The sequence below is a fragment of the Varroa jacobsoni genome, unplaced genomic scaffold (assembly GCF_002532875.2).
Source record: "Varroa jacobsoni isolate VJ856 unplaced genomic scaffold, vjacob_1.0 scaffold_1476, whole genome shotgun sequence".
NCBI lineage: Eukaryota > Metazoa > Arthropoda > Arachnida > Mesostigmata > Varroidae > Varroa > Varroa jacobsoni.
In genome coordinates this window covers 174752-197915 of record NW_019214378.1, presented here as the reverse complement: position 1 = coordinate 197915, position 23164 = coordinate 174752, and the positions used below count along the sequence as shown (strand labels likewise).

Below are 23164 nucleotides of genomic sequence, written 5' to 3'. Positions count from 1 at the left end.
TTCATATAGCAAACTGACTGTTTGTGGTGTACTCTTCCTATTGCGTCGCATCGCAAACTCGTGTGCGAAGATGTATCATCCTATTTTTATATGTTCTGTCATTATATTGGGGTAACTGGTGCTCCACCACCATTTAGAGTGAGTGGACGCTATCGCAGACATAATGCGACAGATAGTCTCATTGATCGCAGAGTGGCACAAATCATGGAGACTAAATTGTTGCTTCAATGGTCATTTCCTCTTGTTTAGAATATTGTGAAAGCTGAAAAGAAAAATTAGGTGCAATTTTACATGTATACAAGATTCTGACGAAGGGAAAAAGCAGAACGGATAGAAACACAAGCGCTTTAGATGGCATAGTAAACGAACGTCGAGCGAAAAATAGAAAATATCTAGTATGGAGGCGTCATAGCGTTTGACTGCTGCGTGCTTAACAATTTTAATAGAAAATGCTGACACAGCAATGAGAATTCGTGCGAGGCGAATGTCACCGTTGGAGAAATTGTTTTTGCCTACAAAAAATATAGTAGGTTACGGTTATTAGATTTGATCTGTCAATAGATCCGTTTATTTATTCGTCAGATAGACACATATTTTTAAATTTTTTTTTATATCCCGCCTAATTCTGAAGGTGTTCTCGCAAAGGTAAAGTTTAGGTTTAAAATACACAAGAGCAATCCGTAGTTTGGCATTTGTCCTAGATTATTTATAATAATTATATTTGTCTGTTTATTACACTGCTTAATTGAAAAATATCTTATTTGTTATATGTATGCTTATATATATATATGTTTTGAAACGAATAGCTTGCTATACAATCATTTAGATTATAGGATTTTTTTTATTTTGTAGGATTTTTAGCAAACTGCATCTGGAGTACCGACCGTCCCTGAAACGTTTAACTGAGTCATTTCAGATAGGTTGGGTAACTCCTAGTAGGCCCTGCATATCATCCATAATCTACTCAGTTGGGTGTCAGCGCTCGAGTAACGAATCGAGCAGTGTATACGTTCACGGTGGACGGACTTACATAGAACGTCTTTGGAGCTCGCAACCCTTGTGCTGGCTGCAGCTTTGGAGTTTTCCAGAGAAATGGGGACGAATATGGTCTTGTCGTCCTGAAAAAGTGATATCGCATTAGACGCGTCTCAAGGGCGGGTACACTACTTCAAGTTCTCCTGTCATTACTACAGCTGCTGTAGCAGTTCGGTTCCATTGGCTAAAGGCGTCCGATTTTCAGACTTACACTTGCTTCCTCTCTGCGGATCTATTACCGACTAGCCTTCCTCGAATCCCAGGATTCCAGATTAGCTTACTGCGTCCCGTCACCTCTCTCTGCTAGCATAGCACCAATCTACAACGATTCGAGGTCCTCCTTTCAAACTTACCCCCGGTTCTTTACGGGCCTGGCTGGCATAAGACACCCCTGGTCTTTTTGCCCGGCAGCCGCTTCGGTGAAACCCCTCCTGAGCAGGAAAAACCCGAATGACTTCAAACCCCACCAGCGACGCCGGATCTAGACAACTCGAAATCCCCTAGACGTCGAGGTGGTCTCTTTTCGAAAGAGTCCTACGAGAAGGACTAACCAGGCATCTAGATCTCGGCCTCTCACGGCCTGCTATACGAAACTTCCGCTTTCGGCCTAGCTCACATTCGTTTCGTCTTCGATTTCTCTTCTAGATGCTTCCCTTTTCGTCTTAAGACGGCGTGATTTTGGAACAAGTCCAACACTCCAATATTTGTCCCGCGCGTCGAATGCCCATCCTGCGCGGAGAGGCAGCTAGCAGCGCAAGGTTGAAGCCTGTGCGGCAAGGACGATTTTAAATTGGCGTGCCATTCGCTGTCGCCGTTCGAAAGGCCATACCCATATACTACTGCAGCCGGGGCGTACGGGCTCACTCAGTGCGATGAGACTCTCGTCTTCCGTTGTTCATCAACCGGCCGGTCGTCGGGAGGACGTTTGGAATAAGAAGCACACAAACGGCTTCCAACTTCGGCTTCGACCTCGTTGCCTTGTCTGTGCGACACGTACTCCGATATATGGATCTGTACAGCACGCCCATTCAAGGGCAAAGAGTACGTACCGTGACATTGCTACACGACGTGAGCAACGTGCAAAGAATCTTGTCGTTTTCTTTTTCCCTCTTTTCTCTGATAACTCTGGTCTATCGTTAGGCTGTCGTCACCTATCAGCTATGTATCTCGTCGTGGTCTAATTCAAAAGCCAATATGGGAATATATGGAATTGAAGACGCGGAAATTGGCCCGGCACGTTGGCGCGGCTGATGCCGATAAACGGGTCGAAGAGAATTTCAATTTGAGTACAGCGTTCGCGTGTATTGCTGGAATGACTCGTCATGGTTGCAGGTGACAATCGACAGTAAAGCAAGATAAAACTAATGTTACACGTTGGAATCTTATTGACGACACATTCTACCTCGTAGACGATACGGCTGTTGTTGATACAGAACGTGAACTACAGTTTTGTTCAATACCTGATGCCAATGGACCGGCGAATAAAAAAATCCATGCTTTTATGTAGATATGCGTTTAAGAATTGATCTAATCGTTAATAGGGTTAGGATTCGAACGACATAAATAGTAAATGCTGGTGCCTAATGATGACTGGGCAAATGAGCAAGGGTTGATCGCACAGTATCGTGATACCGATCGATCTATTTTCTGGTGAACCACGTCATTTCATAGGTGCGGCGGCTGTTTCACACTTTTAGTAGTTTATATAGTTTAACGATGCCAATGTTGCGTCATTTTCTCGATCTCGCGTTCTGTCTTTTTACGTTTCTCGCCCCTGGAATGGGTTTCAACCCGACCCATTAGGAGAAAGTTATCCTACCGATACAGCAATTCTTCCACCCGCATTCAATGATTTATTAGGCTCATTTTTTTTTCTTGCCTTCACCAAATCTAACCAGCAACTACTAATATTGAGAAGAGCACTCATCTTTGACGGTAGAATCTTTGATCGTTGTTTTTTTTGTATTTTTCGCAAAACCTCTATTTGAGGAGCAGAAGCAGCCTCTAGCTGCAATTTCGCCAGATGAAGTCTTCTCATCGGCCCAACTTGGCGAGACCCTCGGCCAAACGTGGAGGGGTACATCGACCCAGAACCTCTACTCGAATTGAAGAGTTATGGGCTCAACTTTGATTGCTTGCAGTAGCGGCACTAAGGCAGCTCTTCACCCGCGTTGGCAATGGCTTGATAGTTGAGGCTCGCGCTCTTTAATTTCAATAAATTATTTTCCTATTCAATCTTTCAGACTGGCAGCTCCTCAAGAGGGTCCACTCTTGGGCCTGTGCACGGTGATGGCCGGTTTCGCATTTTAGTAATCACCCGCCTCGAAAAGTGTAGTACGTCACGGGACAGACGGCTGTAAACTAAAAGGCTAATTCAGATTCGTTTCGATTTCTCGTTACCCTCTACCGTTGTAGGCCTCTCTACGCCTCGAGGTGATGAAACGCGCTCGAGATTTAAGGATGAACGAAATGAAGAAAACTTCCCCTGTATTGGATCTGGCGCGTTCAGACGCAGGCTGAATCTATGCCATTTTCTGATACGGACAAAACCTAGCAAAAACGGTAAGGGGCTAGGAAACCGTTGTCATATCGATGAACGGAAAGTGAAGAGGGAAAAATGGCTTGCCGTTGTGAAATCGATTTAAATTTGAGGACATTTTGCACTCAGATTTAGCAGCGAACACTGGCGCTAGTGCAGCCGAACAACCCGACACGTAGCTGGAGGAATATAATTGTATAAAACAGAGTTTGCTGGGCTGGGAATGACGAAGAGTTAAATAGCGATTCTTCAGAGTTCTCGTAAATCAGTATCTCGATGCATTGAACGCGATTTACCTTTCTCTGCTTTATGTTATGAAATGTTTTGGAGAAACTAACTCGTACGGTATGTTTGATGTGTATTCGAGAGAGAACGGTACATAGGAGGCCTTTTTCCGACTGGCATTTAATCTGCAATCCTGCTTTGATGGTGTTTAACTAATAAAGCACTGAATGGCAAGTAACAAGATAGAAGCTACTCTTTTACCTGGCCCAAATGTCTATGTTGATATGAGCTTCTGTTTAAATGTCCGCAAAAAAAACCATTCGAAATTGTACTGCAGAGGTCCCAGTTTTCGTTAAACGATCTGTGCAACCCTAGAGGCATTGGAGGAAGATTTTCAACTGGGCCAGTTCAACCGAATTAAAAATGCTTTGTGTCATTTCTACCTCGTTATAGTTATATCCATAGGGAAATGCTATAAGCTCTAGGGATCATCCTGTGTTACTATCTGTATCATGTATCTAGTATTATTCAATGAATCGTACCGCTACCAAACATGCATTATGTGGGGAAGCTACATAGGCGGCTATAGTGTGTTTGTGTGTAAAATGTTATTATATATTTGAGATCAATTTCGTAGTCAGTTCCACATACAACAATTTTAGCTTTGTTATGAAAGCCAATTATGGGTCGATATCCCTCATTCTCTCTACTAGTCGTGCAAAATACATGCGAACACTCTTCAAGCTCAACGAGCCACATTCAGTTTACGAATGCTACAATCCAATGACCCTTATGTGGCTTTTCTAAATATACTTTTTATATAGAATTATATAGAGATTAACTATCGTTTTGTAGGCTACACAAGTAAAGCATCCGAATTCACAACATCATTTACCGATCAGCTATTGAATATGCGTGAAATGGTTACGTATAAATTGCTACCTGTTAATACAATCGATACAATATACCGTACCCTAACTGTACAGGAGCTTCCTGAAATAATATCGAGTGAAGTGACAGGTTTTAGCAGCCACAGTTGCCCAGTAATAGCCCCTCTTTCCTTTCAATTCACAGTTCTGGCCAACGTAGTGACCGTCACACGGAAAGCCTTATATATACAGTATAGGTTAACCGATGACCTAATAACCTTTGTCACGACATACAATATTATGACAAAAAGATGCGTATATCAAATAGATCTTTCGAGTTCTACGTTTATTATTGAAAAACAGTGGTTCAGATCATTGGCTTCCAGAATGAAACGAGGCGCGTTTGTCTATGCACGGTCTTGAATCTAGGTTGGCTCACCTGTCGCTGAGTTTTATAGGCAAATAGTTTGTTATTGAACTGTCGCAGGGTCACAGTGGGCGTATGTCTATGAGGAACACTGCTGGCGACTGTATATATCAGATGATTTTGAATGACCACGTCGAACAGACGAAGCAAGGAATCAATGGAGCACTAAGTCCTTTTGAAATTTAGATGGGAGAATGCTACCTTAAGTTGCTCCAAAAAAATCGGATAGATTTTTCTATTTTACTGGTAAAAATAAGGGCGACGAAGTCGAGGATACGAAGAAAGATTCCGAGTTACCCCAGGCAAGAGTCAAAACTGGGGTCATACTAAGAGATAGGTCACGGATCGAGTTTGATGGGTCGACCCGCCAGTTCCTACAAGCCACTGCTCAAAGTAATACGCCAGTGGTCCCAATCAACGGCCTAAGTTACTATGTCTTCCTAGACTTAGGCTTTATTCTAACACGTTCTTCACTGAGCTACTACGAGGATTACAGCGCTATGCAAAAACCTCAGATGTGCAATTTGGCTTGAGAGAAGGCATTTAGCCCTGAATTGCTTATTCATTCTTATTTGTATTCGCGATGCAGCATTATATTTCGGATAAACAGGTTTATCTGTTCACTCAAATTTTCTGAAAACAAACGCTCCTATTATTTCGCTTGGTACATATAGAAATCTAGTTGCTTTTTGATCAGATGTTAAGTGCCATAGATCAATAGTATGACACAAGTGCAAGTAACTTATCGTGTCATAGCAGAACAAAACGGCACTCCGATATTATACAGAACAGTTTGTGATTATTGTTATTCAAGCCAGCAAAATAGACGCCTATCCCAACTACAGGATCAATGAAACGCGTTCAATATCCAACTCAAATATCAAAAAAGTTCTTCACCCAAAGACACCGACTGTTCTTATCAAACCTGAAAATATCCAAAACATTTGCAAAAGTACGTCTGTCTTAAGTTGACTGGCCTGTTTTAACGACCTGTACAAGTTCTCGATACAGATGGGATGCTTTAATTTAAACTCGTAGTCAGATAGTGAAATGTAACTTGTTAATCGAAAACATCTGTACTTCGTATCAGCAATCATTTCTGTTAAAAAAACAAAAAGTAAACAAATGAATGAACTAATAGTAACACTTCACGAAGGCCTAGAGGCTGCCCAGTTTACTTATCATTTTCCGCCTCCACGGACTTCCATTGCTCTTTCCGCAATTAACACAAATCGATTTCGAGCCTTGGCAACAAATTGGAGTTGACGCTAGTGTCTGCCATCAGCAAATTACTAGCTTTGCACTATGCAGTTTGCCAAGACGACCATTTACGTTGGAGATAAAAAGAGTCGGTGGGAAGAAAAAAATTATATGAAAACGTTTTTTCATCAAAGCCAGTCTTTTACCCTTCCAAGTTCCTGCACGACCTCCTATATCCTATAGATTTATAGCGTAGCGTATGCGGTCTTATGTGCGTAGGTCGAACGGCGGTGACGGGCCCGATGATGAAATTTATGGCAGTCCAACATGGTCCATTAACCGGTCAAGTCTTGTGTTCGACGATGCGAAGATCTTCAATGTAATACTAGTATACATTGCACATATAGTGATAGACTTTGTTATAAAGGCCGATAATTTGTTATCTACTATCCATCGACGAGATAGTGGTGGCGATAAACTCGAATTAATTTTGAGAAAGAATGAAGCTGACGACGTCAAAGTGGAAAATGCCGGACAATTTTGCCTAACGAATTTACCAAACAGGCCGCATGTGTAGACGACAAATGACCCAACAGTAATTAGCTACATGGTTTAATAAACTCGTAGATTGAAGTGAATTTTTTTGAAAGAGGCATGCGAGTGTGGTAGTCATAATTATATTGCAATCAAATATAGTATGGGGTACACTAATGGTATAGAGGGGAGCTTCGTGGTGGAGATGCTGTTCGTTGTTGATCAAAAATGCGAGAATGAGTCTTTACGAATATGCTGGTCAACTGGAGCGTATAAAGTATATAAAAATTAAAAAAAAAAGAAACTTCCTGAAGACTCATTGGAAAGATACCCAGTGTAAAGTTCAGTTTCTATTACAAGTCGGTCAGACTACGTCTGTGTGAAGTACGAAGCGGCTCTGCCTTGTAATATTGAGAGCGAATAGTTATATGAGAACTCATGGTTTTTCAAAAACCAATGCTCTATACCGCTTCGAATCATGCATAGCTCTAACGCATAGTGACATTAGTTAGATATTTGGTATTAATTAACTGAGTTCCAGTCGCGTACATTTCCCAAGACAGCGAAGCTATAGGGACGAGGCTATTTTGAGATCCCGACTTATCGCGTGCGGCTACTAAAGAAAAAAACGTATTTAGCCGCGAGAAACGCTGGTAGATATTTGTCTATTATTTTTTTCACATTTCAGATAAATGTCATTGCTATAATGGGTCAACCGTACAGGCATTCTGATTTGCGCCCCATTTCATCAATGGGTCCCTTTTTTATCATCTGAACTCCTGCCGATAACAGCACAGTACTTCGCCGCCAAACATTTCCGGGTACCAATTCTACTAAAATTTAGCGTTTGCGTTATTCCTTCCTCGAAGTCCCTTTCTGTGTCTTTCTATTGTAAATCGGCTTTTTTTGCTACAAGTGCCTCTACTACTACTACTACTACTACTACATAAAGTCTAAATAGAGAAACGTCACAGGCTGATTTTTTTTTTCTGCCTTACGATTATCCATCCTCCGTAGTCATACACGCCGTTTCATTACTCTCTAGCTCCATTTGCCCCTGTATGTCATGCTACGAATGCTGCCGAAGATGGCTCTGGTCGAAGATAAGGAGAGTCAGAAGTCGATGTACCACGGAGGTGGCAAGCCATTGTATCATTCCCTTGACAGAAAATCTTGCCTAAATCATCATTTTAGCAAGCAGTAGGCGAGACTCGCCTCTACACTGACTTCGTGCCTCTGCGGACCTTCTTATACTCCACTGTCCTACCGGTTTTGTAGTGGCGTGCCGTGTTGCTTACGCTGTCGTTGTCGCTGAGGCGTTGTTACACAACAAAGCCTAAAAGAAAAATCAGCTTCAAAAAAACCGGCCTACGGGAGCGACTGAAGGTAAGCGATAACTCTACTTTAGGTAATACGAGAAAAATGTGATTTTTTAAACGAATTCGGATCTAGCGAGCCATCCAACTTTCGCTTCCTCGTAACCTCGTACCGTCTGAACTCCCCACTCTACATTTGCCACACCACTCTGCTCTCGAGCCCCAAAAAGGCCTTTCAACTACGGGCTTCCTGAACCCCCAAGTTTCGAAATATATGAACGTTAGCTATTGTTGATGTAGGAGGTTACAGCTTAGTTATTCTTACCCACTATCCGACCCGCATTGATACTAAAGCTTCTGCCAGATTGTTGGAGGCGACTTACGCAATGATCAACGAGTCTTTCTCGGTCATCTTCAATCTGACTGGACAATTTGCTCTGCGCTGATAAATACCACTTATGCTTCGCCCTGGTCAGGGTGACCTCACGCCCCTGCGTGTCCTCTGCGAGCGCCTGTGGCCGTTTCCTTTCCGTTTCGAAGCAAATCATTTTTCCTAGCCTGGGTAGCTCTGGCAGTATACGAGGTGCCATACGAATAGGTAGAGCGAGTCATACGAGGATTCAAGACGAAGGGACTTCCCCGAACGACGCAGACCCGTCAGCAGTCGCCAGGTTGGTAAGCAGGACACGTTTCGACGTTATGTCCTTCTTTTCCTTAACCTTCCTTTCCAGCCTTAGTTCCTCTTTTTTTCCCACGCATCCTGTTGGCCTGCCAGTGATCACCAAACCATTTGGCTATTGCTGTGGTAGCTCAGTGGCAACATAGCCCCCTGAGAAAGTTATAAGCTGTGAGGTATAGATTCAAAACTTAGAGTAGACACAAATCGTATGGTACCGATTAGCCAACTGTCTGGTGAAATGTTTGAGACGTTTTGTGGCCGTGTTTCCTCCCGCATTATCACCTCGACCTTATCTTCAGCTCTGGAACACTTAATTACAGCGATTAGGATGAACTGCCATTCTCTACCTATATAAATTATATCTCCTTTATTAAGTTATGCGATATTTGTGCAAACTAAAAGGTCAAAATCACTTGGTTGGTGGCAGCGGGCATATGTGGGGAATGGATAAAAGTTGGTCCGGAGAAAAAAATTAAGCCCGGTTGAGTTATTTATTTGGTCGTTTCAGTTTTCACGTAATGAGTTTTTAAGTAATGCTGTATCATCTCAGAAATCGTAACCCTGATATACCATAGTGTCTTACAAACGACGAGGAGCGCACTGCTGGTCTAGCGGGTACGCCCCAACATAAACCCTCTTACCGAGTTGATGAGCCAGATGAGGTCGGCGTTGAAGCAGTGCTGAATAGCAGTCGCACAAGATAAAAAGCTATAAACATGCATTTTGGAGACTAAACAAAGTATACAAAACTAACTTATTGAATTTCATACAATATATTTCATAGAAAGAGACTTAATCATGGAGAAGAACATTCTTATGTTCAAAGCTCGTTTAATCATATTAACTGTCTCCGTGATAAAAAAGCAGTTTTGTCTGCTACATGGCACAATACGAGTTTTTTTTTAACCATGGGAATCTCCCTTTGTGTTTCTGCAAGCCGAAACTGTCATTGAACTTCCGCTTTCGTGACAAGTGTGTACGCTTATCCATAACGCGTGCGTACGTCTAGATGTCGCACGGTCAAACATGTTACGGCAACGGGTACGTATGATTTTTCACTGCGCAGTTTCTTGAATTTTTTTATAGCGAAATCTCTTTCGTTAGGCTCTATGAAGCTGTTATTTTGGCTAGCCCGGATCGCAAACATTTCGCCTTTACACTTGAGGTTCGAAAAATAGGATCCAAGGATGTTATTTATTGAAAACAACATTTTTGACATTTTAAGCTACTGAAACAATACATTCGATTGATGTGGTGTGTAAACGTGGCAGGGGGTTCGATAGTAGAAAGTGCTACTCAAGGTGACTGGACAGCTTCAACAAATTTTCCATTTACTCTATTTGACATTTGCAACCCAAGCTTGCATAGCTATCATTAGCGTCTGAGGTAAAAATAAGACTGTTATCTATATTTTTATAAGCAAACGATAGTTTTCCGGTTTTATATATAAAGCTCAACTGCATTTATCTAAAAGTATTGATTTCTAAATAATCTAAAATAAATTAGCTGGTCAATCAAAATCTATACAAGTCGTAAAATTAGGACTAGGTCGAGTATGCTACTTTTTTTTACTTATCAGACGCATAATATAATACGCCTGTCCTTTTTAGGACTACTAAACGAAGGTGTTAAGGTTTCAAAAAAAATCTCGAATCAGATTCTGGTCCTGTATATATTAAAATAAGTAGCTTTTATATTATCTATTACTTTGCAAGTAAAAAAGACTTCCTAGTGAGTTTCTCGTGAAATAATTAACTAGTTATGGACTTCTTCTTTTTGTGGAACCGCTTTACACTATTGCATAATTTATTATCGCATATACAATATTTTCAAATTGATTCAAACTAGTTTGTTTTTCTGTTGCATCAAAATTAAAACACTTTAACAATGTTAAATTAATTTTATTATGGGGCACACTGATAGATTTTTCGTTGTTTGTAGCACCTTCTTACGTGTAACGCTGTGTTTTCTTCTAAGCTGCATGAAGCCGTCACTACTACTAGCGTAGCCCTCACAAACACCCCAGCTTTAGACGCCCCAGTCCTTTCCATAGGACAGATTGACAGTGGGAGCACAGATCCGTCAGACATAACTTTGACCCAGCCGTTCGGCCTTTGTTTAATTAAGCTGATCCTGGAAACTTGGAAAATCTTCAAGGCCTTCCGCGTAATCAAGCTGGTCTCGTCGACAGCAGCACAAGAGCTACCCACCACCAGCACACACTCCTCAGACGAAAGACTGAATTGAGATTCGAGGTATTTAGCTTTAAGGTAGAATCGCGATCTCGCAAAGCTTCTAGACGCTAAGCAAGACTAATCTTGTGATGAAACTTCCTCCGGGGCGACAATCTCTTACTCAAACACTAAAGAGCACAAAAGGATCGACTATATGACGCATATATAACTTGGATGTATATGCAAGACGTCAGATTGATGAGACCCTTAAATATTACTACACAAGTGAGAGACAACCCGACCATCGCAGATCGCAACGATATGCAGTCGACTACGTCGTCCTCAATCGATCAGGCGCTAGCCATTAGGGCTAACTTGGTAACTCTCATTTCTCTCCCATTGCTTTAAGATAGTTAATCCCTAGATTTCAGCTTGGATATTACCTTTTGCGTCTGCAAAGTAAGACAACCTTCTGATCGTTGCATCGGAGTTTCTCTCTGGCGAACGAAATGCTCGCAGATATCGACGACTTAGTGGTTTCTAGGAGCTGCCGTGATGACGACACAGCGACGATGACGACAAAAATGATGGTATTGAGCCATTTGACTTTCCGCTGAGCCTCACTGCGCGGACAGTTCCTGCTGTGGGACTTCCGATGTCTGGAGAAGAATTCCGGCCTTGGCCGACGCTATGGTGGGCTTTTCTGAACACCTCTCTTTCTCTAGCTTAGTCGACTGGCAGGCTTAGAACTCCACAGGTGATGATCGTCTGCGACCGACATTATATGCATTTTCAGTAACGCTCGAAGCAGCGGTCGTCTCCGGCAGGTATCACGATTTGACAATCGAGCTAGCTAGCTAGCTACAGTCCTTCCTTTCTTTAACAGTTCATTAAATGTCGGCCCTTAAACTGGTTGCTCAGACGTTGTCCGGTTCACACGGCTGATCTAAACTTCCTTCGGCCATAATACTCGAAGTACATGAGAACATGATAAACTTGGTTCAACACAATAGTTTGTCATAACGGCGGCCAGTAGCACTGCCGTTCAATAGCGTAGACTGAGCACCATACAGTGCACTGTAAACGGCGCTTAGCATCTCTGTTAAAGGCTTCGTACTTGTCGGTGGGGCTCTGGGCTCAGTACTTGGAATGGCGCGACATTCGGTAATGCCGTCGATCAAACTTATCCCCTGGCATCCACTACCATGATACTGAAATGGGTACACAACTAGCACAGGAGTTTTCAAGTCGCAGCTGCAGCCTTCGTGGGTATGTATGTGTATGCGGATATGTTTGTTTCTCTATCTTTGTATACGTTCGCGTGTTCGAGTGGAATGCTGTTACTTGATATGAGTGATTGGGAGTTGCGGGACTTAACCCTTGCCTGCGGTTCCGCCATCTGGCGAGATCAGCGGATACATGAGCCGTTGCCATCGCAGCCGTTGAGAGCTCGAAGCCCACACGGAGCCCTGAAGGCTCCCAGCCCGGCTCCCCCCGAGAGATGCTTATCATCATGCCACCAGTTCTCGCTAGAAGCTTCGGAGTTGCTCGTCCAACTTCCGGAGCCACATCCGGCCTCGGCGACTTTCCGCCCACCATCCGTCGTTGGCCGTCAGGTCCTGTCTTCTTAAGGCGAAGTCGGTTCTGTCGGTCCTTCTCATCCTTATGCTGGTGCCGATGGCTAAGTCTCACTCTTCACCCCCGATACTCTCCCCCACACTATGACTATGGATTCCACTGTTCATGGCGATGTTTCCCAGAGTTAGTACCACAGTATCGTACTTATATAGCAAGTCTCGGACTCGGATAAGGCCAAAGTCCAAACAGAGCTCAGGAAGCGGAAGAACTCCGAGGGATTTGGGGTGGACGATTTGGGAAAGGGAAAGCGGTTCCGAGATCAAGAGTGTGACTTTCGTGCGTTCGCCTTCCGTCTAACGCCCTCTACCATCTCTCTTGATTCGGGCCTTTCCAGGCCCCATAGCAGGCCAGCGGGCCCCAGCTGGTACTGGTACGGCTGTCCTTCCACGGCCTTCTTCTCGACTAAGCTTTTCTTCTAGACCGGCCAACTAACCTGGCCCGACTGACTCGACCGTTCATCTGCATAGCAAGTAAGGATCATCCGAATAACTAGTGACGTACACAGAGAGAAGTAAAGAAGGAAAGCAAAGAGTCTTCCACTGAAGGGACCGACGGACCGATCAGAAACTAGCGTTTAAAAAAAGAAGCCGACTGGTTGGTGTTGGAAGCAGAGCTGGGTTGCTCCCACGACATTGCTAAACATCTAGTAAAACCCGATCATAGTTTGAGAGAAAAGAAGCCAGTTGGAGAAGTCAGCAGAAAGTAAGGACCGCAAGACATACCGAGATGCGAGGAACTTTTGTTGTGTTACACACCCAAGTTTACACACACAAACACACGGTTTCACTCTTTCCCAATTTCTCTGATTGTTCCTGTGTATCTCGTCCTTATCTTCCTTAAGCGACCAGACCGCAACTGGCTGAACTCAATGGAATACCCAGGATGTCATCGCGGGTGATACGTGTGCACCGTCTGTATACGAGTCCGTGGGCAATGGGTCAAAAAAGAGTAAACTTTCTGTCGAAAGGTAACGACATAAGGTGACGAAGCATTGAGATCTACAGTGACAGCAGGATATCGCACGTGTCTTTTGCTTCCGCGACATTGAAGGATCCTTGTTTCGTCTCATGCCTTGTTCGTTGATTGCACGGACGCCGTTGTCGTACTGTCTTTGGCCTTGCGATTGCATGAAAGAAACGACGGTGAAACATCGCCTGAGAAAGCGGTACTATATATATCGCATATATGGTTATAGTCAGGCCATCGTGATGATGATCTAATTGTATGGGTTCGTTGCGATTGTTCGTAGGGATGTTGTGCATATATAGGCTAAACGCATTATTGAACAAATCAAAGCAGAGGAGATAAGTAAAAGAGTACAGTGACCTAGAAAAACGTATCCAATCGAAGAATGCTATCGCGGTTTGAAAGCTGTGGACAAGACGGACGTTACGTTCTCAAGTTGTGCGAACAAGACTGACAGAAATGAAATGACGTAGCTGAACCCACTTCGTAGCAACAGAACTCTTTTCCGTCACTTTGGTGTTGCGGCCGTATTGGCTGGTCGCTGCAAAAAACTGCCTCGGGTCTAAGAGGCCCGCATGCAGGCTTGCCTTCCAGAAGCGACCCCTCTTTTACGATCGAAATCGACAGTTCTCTAAAAGAGGCTGCAAAAACACAAGCCAAGGAAAGATACTATCCGTGCTACGACGGTTTGTGGACGTATGATATCGAACCCCACAAAATTGCACCTCCGATCGTTTCTTTCAAGTTGGTTGTGAAATATAATATTTCGATGAAACTGATGAGCAACGCTGACAGAGCTTAGAACGTCATTACCTTAGTGATGAAAAGCGATCTTCTGTTTTCGAAAAAGTGGGATGGAATTTGTTGAGGACGTTCTCCTTTTGTGGGCCAAACTTTCCATGAATAGAAGTGCCTTTCCTTATGAATACGGTAGTGTTGGTACGCTTGCCTTAAAACTACAATGTCTTTGAAGTATTTATGTGTACTCATCGAAAGGAAGAGTCGATGTGCCGATAAGCCACAGTTCCAGGCGATTGAATGAGACTAGGACATTAAATAATGCAAGAAAGCGCACAGAACAGAACGAGGTCAAAAGACATTTATATGGGTGAAATCTGCCTTATATTACCTAACATATGATGTCATAGCTTGAAAAAACTTAAGCTCTCAAAATAATATTTATAATTTACCAGTAACATTTGGAATTGTTTTTCGTGTTTTTATATCTGCTGCTTGAGCTGCCATTCAACGTTTTTCAAACACTTGGCTCCCAGCACGGAACAATAAGTTTGCACCCAAAATTGAACTTAAACCGCCAAGTGTTTCGAAGTTTAGCAGGAGAACGTATGGTTGACTGCGCTCTCATGGAACCGAACAGAACTTGTTGTCGCCCTAAAGAAACTGCACCCAAATGAGATAAACGTTACATCAGGTCACCATAAACCATCTCTTTACAGGGCCACATTGCCGTCAGAGTCGCTCGTTCCGAAAAGATTGAGTTCGCTGTAATGCTAAATCGTTAACAGCGCTAGATATTCAAGGAAAAACATGTCACTAGGTGCATCTATATGTAACGCAACATCTCTATAAAAATGTGTTTTTGTTGCAGAATCATGTCAAAAGTCGCGGTGAGAAAAATCATAAAGAAGCGTAACATATTGTACAGTAAAAGAGAGTGATTTACAGGACTACATCATAATAAAGTACATGTTAACAAGCTGTTTTTTTTCGTTGTCTTTACGATGCATTAGTACATACTGAACTTAGAAACACGTAGTGGGCTAGCGTAGGTTCTCGATCGAGTGTAAGCTGTTCGTTTTGGCCTAGTGGCCACCCATCCGAAACAATATTGGTCTGCAGCGTCAGACGTAAACTCGAGACATTTTCAATAGGATGTTTCAATCAAATCAGGTAAGTCCTCTTCGTGCGCATACACATCTTTGTTTTTAGGGGATGCGCATTACGCTTCACACGTTGCAAAATACCTAGCTATTTACACAATTTTACTGGCTATTTAATAAAATACAACGATTTATTCTCATCCCGTTACATTGTACAGCACGTCCATTCTATGATATAATGTAATGGTTAGAACCAATGTTACTATACCGATCTTATAGGAATCTTTTCAACCTTTCCAAAATGTCAGTTCTCCATTTTGTGATTTACCCTCTATAGCTAAATAGAACTCAATCCTTTTAGTGCTTTAGCATCATTCTCAAAAGCGCGACACACGCCATGGAAACAGCACTTGAAGCTGTTACAATCGCCCAGACACTACGGACGAAATAAATAAACCATTTCTATTACCAGGACGATCATTTATTTAGCACCTTTGCGATGCGAAAGAAAATTATCTATTATTTATTATTGTCCCCGCTTTGGCTACAGAGACTGTACTGACTAACGTTTCGTCGCTTGGACGTTTGTAAACTATCGATCCGAGTGAAAAAAAGACTATGGAGATTTAAAAGTGACTATTTTAGATATGAGACTTTGTTGTCTTATTTCATATATGCAATGCTGTACAAATTTGCATAGAACTTGAAGTTCGATGGTACCGCGATTAAGTATCGCCTCAGATGGCCTGGCTTCAGCACACATTGAGGCGTGCTTCTTCGCTGCTAGTTCCGGCTAGCACAGTTTTACGTGTCTCTAGGCTCCGAAGGTAAACACGTCACCATTACTTCGTGTCGTCATAATTTTCGTCCGAAGAGATGGTCGTATACTTGACAGTACGTCTGAAAACAACTGTGCAAACGTTTATGTTAAGATCGGGAAGGAACCGTGTGTTACTGTTTAAGATGATATGATATGAAACGAATTGGACTACATCATGATTGAGGTTAAGGTTTACGATTTCCATGAGGCCCAGTGCCTACACTGAAGTTAGAAATCACATTGGCTTATCGTCAAGAAAATCTATGCGCCAGCCTCAAAGCCAACATGCAGAATATTTACTAATGGGTATCAATATTTCATTTTGCGAATTTCCTCGGTTTACCGTCGTCTAATTTATTACTCTATGCAGTTCTCGTTGCGCCTATCCAGATGCCCTTCGAATCATCCGTGTACATTTAACGGCTAAGTCAGCTAGCGATTGCTTCTATCTCGTTTCTGATACATAGCGATATTATATGAGCCTTAAACAACTGCCCTGCGGGAGACCTGGAAGATGCTTTCCGTACCTACTAAGCTGACTGTTCACTCGCACAAAATGTATAGAAACATATAGTATGTATGTACAAAATACAGGATTATCATGGATGCTTTTCTCCTTTCGTCTGTTCAGCATAACAAAAATCGCATGGACAAACAACCAATGCGGATAGCTTTTAGGCGAGATCAACTGTGTTCTTCAACCACTGGATAGTCTTTCGGTAGCACTATACCCCCTCGAGTGCCTCCGAGGTAAACAGAGCTGTCGGTAGATGATATCACAATGCCATATCATTTTAACAGGCCACAAGCTATACAGCAGAAGGTGAAGGTGGAACCACACCTAAACAAGCTAACACGAAGGAAAATCACGGATACTGTTCGTAATAGTTCTGAAACGTCGATGAAGGACCATCCCGTTAAGCATGTCGGCCAGAATAGGTCTCACGATGCCGGACTTCTGATGGTTTTATTTTTTAATGTAGGTTGAAAAGAACTGCCAACCGTTCTATCGCGACAGCAATTCTCTGCTGCCAGTGAACCGATCGACGTTAGTCAATACGCTAGTAAACGTATTTACGGCGTCTGAGATACGTAATAACGACTGCCGCTCACTTCAGTGTTTGATTCACAGTGACTAAAGAGAAGGAAAAAAGAAGAGATTGCATTTTGCTTCTGTATCACAAATAGGGAATGCTCAAAATATGCAAAGAAAATCTTAACACGTCATGTGCGCGATGTTCCGATCGAGGTCGGGCGTCAAGTTGTTTTAAAGCACCGAACGCTATGTCACGGATGGTGAAGAAGCCCGGGGGTTCGTATGAATATCTCAGTTCAAGGGAGAAGGAGCGAACTTCGATGAGTCGTCATTATGGATGATAGCAGCTTAAAGCCCATGCTAAAGCTTGATGCTTCGAGTCGGAAGTTCTCGAAAAATTTATAAGTCAACGAATATGCGGCTTTTTGTTGCTTAGGGCGGTTTATTAAATAACTGTTTTAAATTTTATGGTTGGTAGATAGTGAAGCATTACTTTAAATGGCTGGGCCTTTTCTAGCATCAAGCGAAGTATCTGAGCAGGGGGAACCGTTCTTCTACAGGCTGTTATATGTTAACAGTGGAGTATGCAGAAGATAACGTGCCGTAAGACAGTAAGGGGTCGGACTCGAACGTTGACGACCGATTACAATGAATGCGTTAGGGCGGATGTGCTTATTAAGATTGGAATCAGCAGGTAGTTGGACAGTACGATTTGATCGATCAATCTGATACTTCAACATATTGAAACGTATAATGATCAATATCATTGTTAAGGTGAGGACAAATGGTTCGTCAACTATTTACACAGATTAATGTTGTATCTTCTCTATATATATATTGTATAGATGTGTTGTATATAAAGCAAATATACGCAACATTTAACTGATTTTATATAATTTATTTACCTGTATTCCATTCTACAATGAAATGCGCTTGTGGAAAATGTAAGCTTTTGAGAAATCATTTTTATTGAATACCCAATTGTTAGCGAGAAGTATATAAGGTATCTCCCGAAATCGTACTTTTGCGCTTGATCATTTTTTCTATTTAATTGAACACTGTCAAGTATAAACGTTAAAAGGGCAGAAACGATCGTAAAATTAGTTGTTTTTTTTTTTCTTTTTTTTTTTATCATTTACGACTACACGATACAACCTCTACCTTTTATATTTCAGATTTACCGTTGATTAAGTAAGATTAAAGGAACTACAAATAATTAATAATCTGAACAAGTCAATAACACTCTTCCAATTATGTGCAATATTTTATAATAAATTAAATAAGGTTCCTATATTTTACGCGGCTTGATAATTGAAACATTTGCTTTGTAGATATTCACAAAATATGCGCTTATATAGAAACGATTCGTTTAAAAATACCTAATATATATATAAGCTGACAGGCCAGGATCAAGGACCGCTGGCTTTCTCAGCTAGAGCTTTAACCACACCGCAGATGACCATGCGTGCGTATATATTATCGTTTGGTCGGATACGAGTACAGAGTTGTTCTCGAATATTTGCGCCTCCATTCAAATCCTAGTATTTTGAACACTTTTTCTTTTTGACGAAAAGTGCGCACACAGATCTCAGCGTTAGTATCATCACAAAAGTAAAGTCTACATTTATATAACCTGCGAGCCGCAATTTCCGACAGCCGATACTTTTCCCACCGAGACCATGACACAAACGAAAATCTGTCGTATGATCGAGCATATACACATTTCCTCAGTCGTCATTTTACAGCCGGGGATATCTGATGTGCGTGACATCATCCTGGGCCGGCAGGTCATTGTCGGTGCAGGATGGCTTTCCCGTCCCCGCTCTTCTCACACATTCTCTAATGCATTGTGCTATCCTACATCATCGACTTCATTCTCATTGCTGCGCGAATATGCCCACGAAGGCTATACTACTTCGCCTTGTGCTTAAACGTTTGTGACTGCGAAACCAGCCCGAAGTTGGCGCCAGCTGCTGCTCTACTGTAACCTTTGTATGATTACCGTCGTCGGGTCAATGAGATGAGTTGAAAGCTAAATGGACTCGATAGATATTTCACTATTTCTCCGTATCATACTCAGGATCAACGGCAGCGAATGACGAACAGCGACCGACTCCCACTACGACGATATTTCCGAAATTTCAGGAGAAGTAAAGAAACGAAGACTCATTGCACAGGATAAGCCGATGCTCGACAGAGGCCACCTGCGATGCCGTAAACACTTAAGTAAATAATCCAGTAAAAGAAAACCAATCCAGTAAGCTGTAATACTTCCTTGGTGACTAGCAGCACCTGTCGCCGGTATTTCTCTTACCTGAAAAACGTTGTGTTCATACAACTCGAGTGGAAGTCGACGGATTTGTCGTGGCGAGATGAACATTCTGAAAATTTCAGCTGGCGGCCACATATTAACTGCTGCATCCCGTCTCCCTGCGTGTCGACGAGTAATAAAAACGCGATGAAAAACGCAGCCCGCAGCTTTTGTTGATGTAAGAACACCCAAATGCGCATTGAAAGACACCAACAGTCGGCCTCACCTGGGATTATGGCGAGTGACAGCCGGAACTCGCCAGATGATGGCCACTATATTTTTGTACTTTGAAACAAAATGCGGTGCCAAGCAAAGTTGCTAAAGACACATAGCTACTAAGCGACGCCGAAAGAAACCTTGCTTCCTAAACAGACGAAGCTCTCATAGCTTTTCTATTTTCAGACGCTCGTCGCGAAATTCTCCAAGCAGTATTTATGTTGACGGCGGTGCGTGTTTCTTTTTTTTTTCCTTAGATTATTAATGGCTCGTCATTTCTTTAATTATCCGTCTCCTCACTTTTCCAGATTTTTGGGGGACGAGCTTCATGCGCGGCTTCATTTGAGCGTTTGCCGATTCCCTTATATGGTGCAATACCCCTCGTGTTGGAACCTACTACAAAGGCTAGCCTCGTTACTGAAATCGTGTAAATGGTCATAGTCAGCCCCATTCTCATGATGAGTTTTATAGGGGCCATTGAAGAGGCAACATGGTGGCTTGCAATAATGCGTGTTAGCCTTAATCGAAAAATGAACCATGCTAAGCGATTTGCTCGCGATACTTGTAGTGGTACTAACTAGGAAGAGTTTGTTGTAACTAACTCAGTAACTTGACATTACCTAGCATCATCCGCTGGAATCCCTGCCACCTAAAGTTAATCAGGCCTGGTGAAGTTTTTGCCTTTCGAGTGGTTTTAGGCCAGCTATAACGAACCAATCGCTAGTTATGTCTTCGTCGCTTGCAAGGAGAGTCGCTGACCGAGAAATTCTGATAATTTTCTGTGGTATTCATTATTGTTGATACCGTTTATGTTCTTGGTGTAACTGTTACGATTGTTGTTAAACAACAAGGTTCAACTCGCGTCCACCATAAATCGAAAGTTAGGCAAGTTGTTCTTGTCCATTTTTTGTTGTTATTGTTACGTTTCGAGCTACTGACTGCTTTGTACAATGCAACAAGCGCTAATAGCTATTCGTTTTTTTGGGTTTTCTACACCTGTATTAGTATATATACTGTATATATACTATATATATATATATATATATATACTGTTACCTGTATTATATAATCTTGTAGACCCTTTCCATGTAGTAGTAGTATAGCTTCATAGCATCATCGCACAAACGCTACGATTGATCACGATCAAAGTAGCAGGTAGTAGTGGTTGAGGCAAAAATGCTACTATAACTGTCTATGTGCCATCTACTTTTTTCTCGTCGTCTCGAATAATCGGCCACCTGCAGAGAACGAAGGGAGGGAAAAAGCAGTACCTTTAAGCCGTTTGCTTAAGAAATGCATTGCGCACGGTGTGCCTCACGCATAAATAGAAGATGGCAAGCGTTATTGTATTTTAGACAATTGTTTAGTTCGTTCTCTCTCTCTTTTTTTCTTTCTTTTTTATTTTCCATTTCAAGCTCTCTATCTCTTTCCTGTTCAGTTTTTCCCTAGAACAACTGTCATCCTTCCCCGTATACATTCCTATCGAACCTTGTCGCGTTCCATTGGTGGTGAGGCCGTGCTTGACGCTGCCGTTGTGTGCGACGGTCAGCGTTTTTGCTACGCATTTGTCGTTGGTCCAATCTCGGCGACTAGCCAGCTAAGTTGCTATATTCGGCTACTTCTCTCTTAGCAAAACGGTTGTTGATGATGATGATAATGGCGTTCCCTATGCTGCTGTGTTTTATATGTTTGGTGCATTGACTGGCAGTAATGTTCACCCGCCCAAAAACCGATTGGATAGACGTTACACAGAAGACGCCTGAGTCAAATCGTGAACCAATCATTTGTACCGTCCACTACCGCGATGGTTTCGTCGTAGCAGAGTTATCGGCCTGTCATCGTCTGCTACTGCAGCAGAAATGCTATTAACACTACCGAAAATCCCCTAGCTAGCTAGCTAGCTAGCGAGTGTCGGTCGCTACGAACTGAAAACCAGATATTACTATCTTGATTTCATTTTACTACCCCTTGCCTGGTCTTTCTTTATCTCCGCCTGATGCCACTTCTAGCGCGCAAAAGTGAAACCGCTACGGACGGGATGTGTACCGTCTGCAAAATAACAACAACAACAACAACAACATCATTAGCAGTAGCAATGAAAAACATGATGTTAAACACAGCCATAGAATGGACTCTGAAGGAGAAAGGCATTGCTGCTATGACACATCCGCACCTAGTCACAATTGATGTGTCCGCGAAATAGAAGAAATAGCTTTGTCTGTCAACGCATTGTCTGTTGAGTTAGCGAGATACGTGATTCCTTTGTGGCCCTAATCGTTCTAAAATATTCGTACTTCTATGCCATTTTCATGGGGGACACCATCGCTAAATTACATAGAAACATTCAGCTACAAGTAGTGTAATGTGGGCTCACGGGGACATTTATAAACGTGAAGAGTCAACGATGATGGTTCGACGGCCACAAACTTGTGCACTTGAAGGCACAAGTTCGTAGTGAGTTGCGTGGATGGCTAAGACTAACTTCATGATACGTGTATCTGCGATAGCAAGCCAGAGAGAGAGAGAAAGGGAGACAGGGTGATGTCATGCCTGCCTGGTGACTTGGCAACGGCACTTTCAACATTCGTTTTGATGCAAAATGATGGGAAGAGATCACTGACTATCTACCCATTTATGCGATTGCGGGAAGGGTCCCACAAACTGGATCTATGAAATCTGGCCAGTTTTTGAGTCGATATGATATCTGTTGTTGCGTAAAGTTGTGCACGGAAAATCAACTCGATAAAACAACTTGAATGCCAGACATAATCATATCGCCCGTGACTAATACAGATAAGATCGACTCGTCGGAGGAACTTTCATAGAAAAATGGAAAACAGCACGTAAGCGTACAAACATATGTATGACTATTAGAACGGACTTCGGGATCTTGGTTTGGGAATGATATCTAAAGGGGATTTTCTTTGCATTTCTGAAAAATAATGTATGCGTTCGAGATTGTCGAGGGAAGTGGTGCCTATGACCGTTCTGATGAAATATCGAGGAGTGGAAAACAGAAGGCACCATATCGGTATAGTTATTCTTTACACCGATAGCAGCTCGTTTATTTTTTACACAACTAAAAATTACGGTTCGTCTATGGCTTGTATAGTGTCACTGAGGGAAATTATTTAATGAAGAAGTTTGATAAAAATCACAGATGAAAGAATGAACCAAATCATTGAATGAAGTTTCGCGATTAGTACTACTACGATGTCACTGCAGAATCTTAGCGCTTAGACAATGAAAGATACTTAGGTAACGAAGCTAAACCTTCGAAAAAGTCCTATTATAAACAACAATGAAATTAGCTATTATCGAATGTACAACGATACTGA

General features: G+C 42.4%; 1 long non-coding RNA gene across 1 annotated transcript; it reads right to left on the bottom strand.

Moving 5' to 3' along the window:
* Positions 1–15625: 15625 nt before the first annotated feature.
* Positions 15626–21863, bottom strand: LOC111270482 (uncharacterized). The gene is made up of 3 exons (XR_002686317.2): positions 21315–21863; positions 20883–21064; positions 15626–16353 (listed from the first exon to the last, which is right to left on the bottom strand). It is a non-coding gene; the product is annotated as an uncharacterized LOC111270482 (long non-coding RNA).
* Positions 21864–23164: the final 1301 nt, after the last annotated feature.